We start from the raw sequence: 6483 nt of genomic DNA, 5'->3' as shown, positions 1-6483 counted from the left end.
AAGGAAGCTTTCTGTGAAACTGCTCTGTGCTATGTGTATTCACCACACATAGATGAAGCTTTATTTACATTACACAGCTTGGAATCTCTGTCATGGACGGATCTGTGAAGGGACATTTGGGAGCACATTCAGGACTATGGTGAAAAAGGAAGTATCTTCAGATAAAAACTGGAAAGAAGCTTTCTGTGAATCTGCTTTTCCCTACGTTTGTTCATCTCACATAGATAAAGCTTTCTTTACATTAAGCAGCTGGGAAATTCCGTCATGGACGGATCCGCCAAGGGACATTCGGGAGTACATTCAGGACTATAGTGAAAAAGGAAATGTCTTCAGATAAAAACTGGAGAGAAGCTTTCTGAGAAGCTGCTTTGTGATGTGTGCATTCCACTCAGGGAGTTATACCTCTTTTCTCATAAGGCAGTGTTTGAACACTGTTCCTGGAAAACAGAAAAAGTGATATTTCGGATCGCATTGAAGACTATAGCAATAAGGGAAATATCCTCAAATAAAACCCAGAAAGAAGCGTTCCAAGAAACTGCTCTCTGATATCTGCATTCATTTCACAGAGTTAAAGCTTACTCTACATTGCCCAGTTGGGAAACTCTGTCTTTGAGGAATCTGCGAAGGGATATTAAGTGGCGCCCGGAGGCCTGTGGTGAGCAAGGAAATGTCTTCTGATGAAAACTAGAGAGAAGCTTTCTGAGCAACTGCTTTGTGATGTGTGTTTTCATCTCATAGAGTTAAACCATTCTTTGGATTCCCTTTCTGTGGAATCTGAGGAAGGACGTTTGGGAACGCTGTTTAGAATATGGAGAAAGAAATATCCTCTGATATGAACCAGAAGGAATCTTTCTATGAAACTGCTCTGTGTCATGTGAATTCCTCTCACTCAGGTAAGCTTCTCTTTTCATTGAGCAGTTTTCTAACACTGTTTATGTTTAGAGTGCGAAGGGATATTCGGGAGCGCTTTGAGGCTTACTGTGAAAAAGGATATGTGTTCAGATAGAAACTGGAGAGAAGCTTCCCGAGAAACTGCTTTGTGACATATGCATCCCACTCACAGTGTTATACCTCTCTTCTCATACGGTATCGGGGAAACCCTTTTGGAGAAAAAGGTACCAAGGGATATTCGAGAGCATATTGATGCCTATGGTGAAAATTGAAATAGCCTCAGGCAAAAACTGGAAAGAAGCTTCGGGAGTATACGGATGGCTACAGTGAAAAAGGAAATATCTTCAGATAGAAACTGGAGAGAAGATTTCTGAGGAGCTGCTTTGTGACGTGTTCATTCCACTCACAGAGTTATTACTTTCTTCTCATAAAGCTTTGGAGAAATCCTTTTGAAGAAAAGCTACCAAGGGATGTTCAGGAGCATATTGACACCTATGGAGTTTTGGAGGCTGGAAGTTTAAGATCAAGGTGTCAGCAGGGTTGGTTTACCTGAGGCCTCTTTCTTTGTCTTGCAGATGGCACTGTCTCACTGTGTCTTCACATGGCCTTTACTCTGTGCATCCACATCCCTTGTTTCTGTCTGTTTTTATAAGGACAGTAGTCATATTGGGTTAGTGTCCCACTCTTCTGACTTTACTTCTTGAAAGTCCGTGTCTCCAAACATAGTCCCTGTGGGAGATAGGGCTACAACATGTGAATTCTGGGTAGATGGAATTCAGTGCATAATAAAAATATAAAATATTTAATGTGTATCAGTTATCTTTGGCAGAAAAACAAACTACTGCAAATCTCAGAAACTTTAAACAACCACCATTTATTTTTCTTAGCATTCATTCTGTAAGTAATTTGTACTGGACTCAGTGGGTGGCTTATCTTGTCTCATGGGGCTGACTCAGGTATCTGAAGCCAGTTTGCAGGCCAGCTGGAGCAGGTCGGTCCAGGATAATCTTAGCTGGGGCAGTGCCCTTCTGTTCCCTGGGGTCTCTCATCTTCCAGGAGGCTAATTTGGGCTTGATCACATTGCAGCTGAACAGGTTCCAAAGGGAAGTGAGAAGCTCTCAAAGCTTCTTCCAGGAGTCCAGGCTTGGAGCAGGCACAGGGTCACTTCCACCAAATTGCATTTGTCAAAGCAAGTCACAAGTCCACCAAGATTCAAAAAATGAAGAAACAGCCCCCACCCCTTAATAGCGGAAACAGCAGTCACATTGCTAAGGAGATATGGACATAGAGAAAATCTTTCATCATGTTTGTGAACAACCTACCTAAAATCGATTTATTTAATAGTAATTTTGCCAAAATCCAAATTAGAATTTTATTTGAGTAGGACAAAGTGATTCTAAAATGTATCTTTAATTAAAATTAAAATATTTATAAAATTTTAAGAGTTAAGGAGTAATGCTAATTAGGTATTTAAATGTATGAAACAATTATTAAAATGATGTATATAAGGCTAAACAGACAGCTATTAGAAGAGGACATACCCTTCTTGCGGTCGCGGCTGGACCGAGGGTGGAGGGCCCTGCGCCTGCGTGGACCTGGAGTCCTGCTCTACCGCAGCCGCTGGGAGGCCAGCGGTTGCAGTGGGGACCTGTCGGGCCCCTCCCTCCTCCGGTGCCCCCCACCAGGTCCTTCCCCACGGAGACGCGCCGGCTGACCGCGGGCGAGTGCAGCCAGTGACCCGGCAAGAGGCGGCGCCGCTCCCAAGAAGTCTCAGACGGCCGTGTACGAAACCTACTATTTTTTTTAAGTTCTTAGTTATTGGAAATGCAGAACTGGCAACTCTTGCTTATTTCGTCAGTTTATTGAAAAAAAAAATCAAAATGACTCAAATCATACAATAGGAGTGGAATTTGGTTCAAAGGTAATAAATGTTTGTGGTAAATATGTAAAGTTACAAATACGGGATACAGCACGACAAGAACGATTCAAGTCTGTGAAGAGAAGTTATTACCCAGGGGCGACCGGGGCTCTCCTCGTCTATAATATCAGCAGCCGAGAAACCTACAATGCACTTACTAATTGGTTAACAGATGCCCGAATGCTAGCGAGTCAGAACATTGTGATCATCCTTTGTGGAATGCAGATCGTGAAGTTACCTTCTTAGAAGCCTCCAGATTTGCTCAAGAAAATTAGCTGATGTTTTTGGAAACAAGTGCACTAACAGGGGAGAATGTAGAAGAGGCTTTTGTACAGTGTGCAAGAAAAAATACTTAACAAAATTGAATCAGATGAGCTGGACCCAGAAAGAATGGGCTCAGGTGTTCAGTACAGAGATGCTGTATTGAGACAGCTGAGATCACTGCGGTGCACACAGGCCCCAAAAGCTCAGAAGTGTGGTTGTTAGGAGCCATGGGACAGCACACAGGTGTTCATACAGTGGCATTTGGGACACAATTGTTGGAACCTTAAGAATCTGAGGTTTTTTACCACCATCCTTTTCTACACTGTATGGAAGTAGATCTTTATGGGGAAAAGAGAATTTGGGGTGTTCTGCCAGCTAGTCAAAGTGGCACAGCAAATCATATAAATCCAATTAAATGGACAACACCATTAGATGTGTATGTAAAAATTTTCTGTTTCATATTTTCCCTTTCCCTTTCAGTTTAAAACATGCTATAAACATGCTATGTACTGTATGTCCTGGAGCCCAGTGCAGCTCCACAGCATGGAATCTGATGTATGATATGATAGAATGTGGCACTAAATGCAGTTTCAGATTTAATTTTTTTTAATCGTATGAACTAAAATTGTCAATTGTGAGGGGTGCTTTTCTCATCATATCGGTTATATTGCACAATTGGTTATATTTATGACTTGATAGTCAAAGACTCTGGCATTAATAGCCAGTGTGTTTCTTACTTAATTCTGTTTACTACATTCTACGTGGTGTTTATGTGATCCACACTTGAAATACTAGATGAGTAGGTATTCACTAACATATCAAAATAAAATGAAAAGTTGAGGTTTTCCATTAACTTTATACTGTCCAGCTCTGTTGATTTTAAAGCCTCATCATCCAGGTCAGTTCAGGAAGTATATCTGGAGTACCTGCTCCATTTTAAGCTATGAGACTAGCACTAAGGATTCTGATACCTTTACCCAAACCTACTGGGCTACTAATACTTCTCTCAGCCGTTGATAAAATACACTAGACCATGTAAGCTGGGGCCACTCATCCATTGCGAGTGTACTAGTCTGTCTGGTCCCCCTGCTAGAAAACACATCGTTTATACTGTGCTTTCTCTGGGATTCAATATAATGGCATCACTGACTGTTTTCCACATCTTTTGTTTCCTGGGTTTTTTGGGTTTTTTGTTTTGTTTTGTTTTTTGAGACAGAGTCTCACTCTGTCACCCAGGCTGAAGTGCAGTGGCTTGATCTCGCCTTACTGCAAGCTCTGCCTCCCAGATTCACTCCCTTGTCCTGCCTCAGCCTCCAGAGTAGCTGGGACTACAGGCACCCGCCACCATGCCTGGCTAATTTTCTGTATTTTTAGTAGAGACCAGGTTTTCCCATGTTAGCCAAGATGGTCTTGATCTCCTGACCTTGTGAGAACATGCAGTATTTGTTTTTCTGTGTCTGTGTTAATTGGCTTAGGATGATGGCCTCTAGTTGCATACATATTGTTACAAAGGACATGACTTCATTATTTCTTTTGGCTGCGTATGGTATTCCATGGTGTGTATGTACCGCATATTCTTTATCCAGTCCACAACTGATGTAACCTAAGTTGATATTCTAAAATTCATATGGAACCAAAAAAAAGCCCAAATAGCCAAAGCAATCCTAAGCAAAAAGAACAAAGCTGGAGGTATCAGTATCATATTACCTGGCTTCAAACTATATCAATAGAGCGTGGTGCTGGTAAAAACAAAACAAAACAACATAGCCCAGTGGAACAGAGAACCAAGAAATGAAGTTGCATACCTACAGCCATCTGGTCCTTGACAAAGTCAACAAAAACAAGCAATGGGGAAAGGACAACTTATTCAATAAATGTTGCTGAGATGGCTGGCTAGCCATATGCAGAAGAATGAAACTAGACCCCTGCCATTCACTATATTCAAAAATTAACTCCAGATGAATTTAAGATTTAAATGTAAGATCTCAAACTATAAGAATCCTAGAAGAAAACCTAGGAAACATCATTCTGGACATTGGCCTTGGGAAAGAATTTAACAGTAAGTCCTCTAAAGCAATTGCAATGAAAATGTATATTGACAAATGGGACCTGGTTAAACTGAAGAGGATCTGCACAGCAAAAGAAACTATCAACGGAGCAAACAGACAACATACAGAATGGGAGAAAATATTCACACACTATGCATCCAACAGAGGTCTAATATCCAGAATCTATAAGGAACTTCATTCAACAAGCAAAAAAAAACAAATAAGCCCATTAAAAAGTGGACAAAAGACAGAAGCAGGCAGTTTTCAAAAGAAGACATACAAGCGGCCAAAAAACACATGAAAAAATGCTCAACATCACTGATCAAAGAAATGCAAATCAAAACCACAATGAAATACCATCTCACACCAATCAGACTACCTACTATGCAAAAGCCAAGAAACAATAGATGCTGGTGAGGCTGGGGAGAAAAGGGAACACTTACACACTGTTGGTGGGAATGCAAAGTGGTTCAGCCACTGTGGAAAACAGTTCAGAGATGTCTCAAAGAACTTGATACAGGACTACCATCTGATATAGCAATCCTATTCGTAGGTATATATCCAAAAGGAAATGAATCATTTTACTGAAAAAACCCATGAAATGTTCATTGCTTTGGTATAAAGAAAATAATTTGTATCTTCAGAAGCTGGATTCCAAATACATTTGGAAAGTAAAATACATAAAAATAACAAATAACCAAGGTTAATAAATAAGGCAAGAGAATAAACACAAAAACTGATATATTTAACTACCTAAAAATGAAACAATAGATGTATGTACAAAAAAAATCAAAATTAAATTGTTATACCCAGACCGTTTGTTCCCCAAAGAAGACCACCAGAGTCCACAGTCAAAGCCAAGCGGCAAGGATCTTTACTACAAGTTCGAACTTGGTCCCTCCATTCCACAGCATACAAGAGGGCCTCGAACAATGCGAGTGCTTGCTTTTTATAGCCCGATGTAAACAGGATATGTAAAGTTACAGGGGAACAAGGTAATTCTCTCGGTTACAGCATTACAATTGGTTAATATTATACATTTAGCATTTTTTATTGGTTCCCGCTGCGTCCTTATCAGAGATTTCCCAGGTGATGTTTTCCTGAAGTTTGAAAGAAATATGGAGGAATGTGTTTGTGCTAGACTCGTGCTGGGCTCAGGGAGTTGGGAGATATATGGGGGGATGTGCCTCCTTTCATTCCCCCCTTCTTTTCAGGTAACTCTAGAGCCAATCTTGGGTCTTATAAGTCTGACTCTGTTTCAGCATTTACAGGTTGGTATTGGGCTCTGAGGACCATGTGCTGAACGGTGTCAAACCTTTCTCTGACAAACTGCAAAATTCTGTTAACAACACAAGGTCCTAC

At 40.7% G+C, this 6483-nt stretch overlaps 1 pseudogene across 1 annotated transcript; it reads left to right on the top strand.

Annotated features, from left to right (window-relative positions):
• The first annotated feature begins 2420 nt into the window (after positions 1–2420).
• LOC105537468 lies at positions 2421–3688 on the top strand (annotated as a pseudogene). The gene has a single exon (XR_001005715.1). The product of XR_001005715.1 is annotated as a ras-related protein Rab-4A pseudogene (transcript).
• Positions 3689–6483: the final 2795 nt, after the last annotated feature.

Source organism: Mandrillus leucophaeus, unplaced genomic scaffold (genome assembly GCF_000951045.1).
Source record: "Mandrillus leucophaeus isolate KB7577 unplaced genomic scaffold, Mleu.le_1.0 Scaffold1728, whole genome shotgun sequence".
NCBI classification, from domain to species: domain Eukaryota; kingdom Metazoa; phylum Chordata; class Mammalia; order Primates; family Cercopithecidae; genus Mandrillus; species Mandrillus leucophaeus.
Note: the sequence above shows the minus strand (reverse complement) of the source record. Positions and strands in the feature narration are given on the sequence as shown.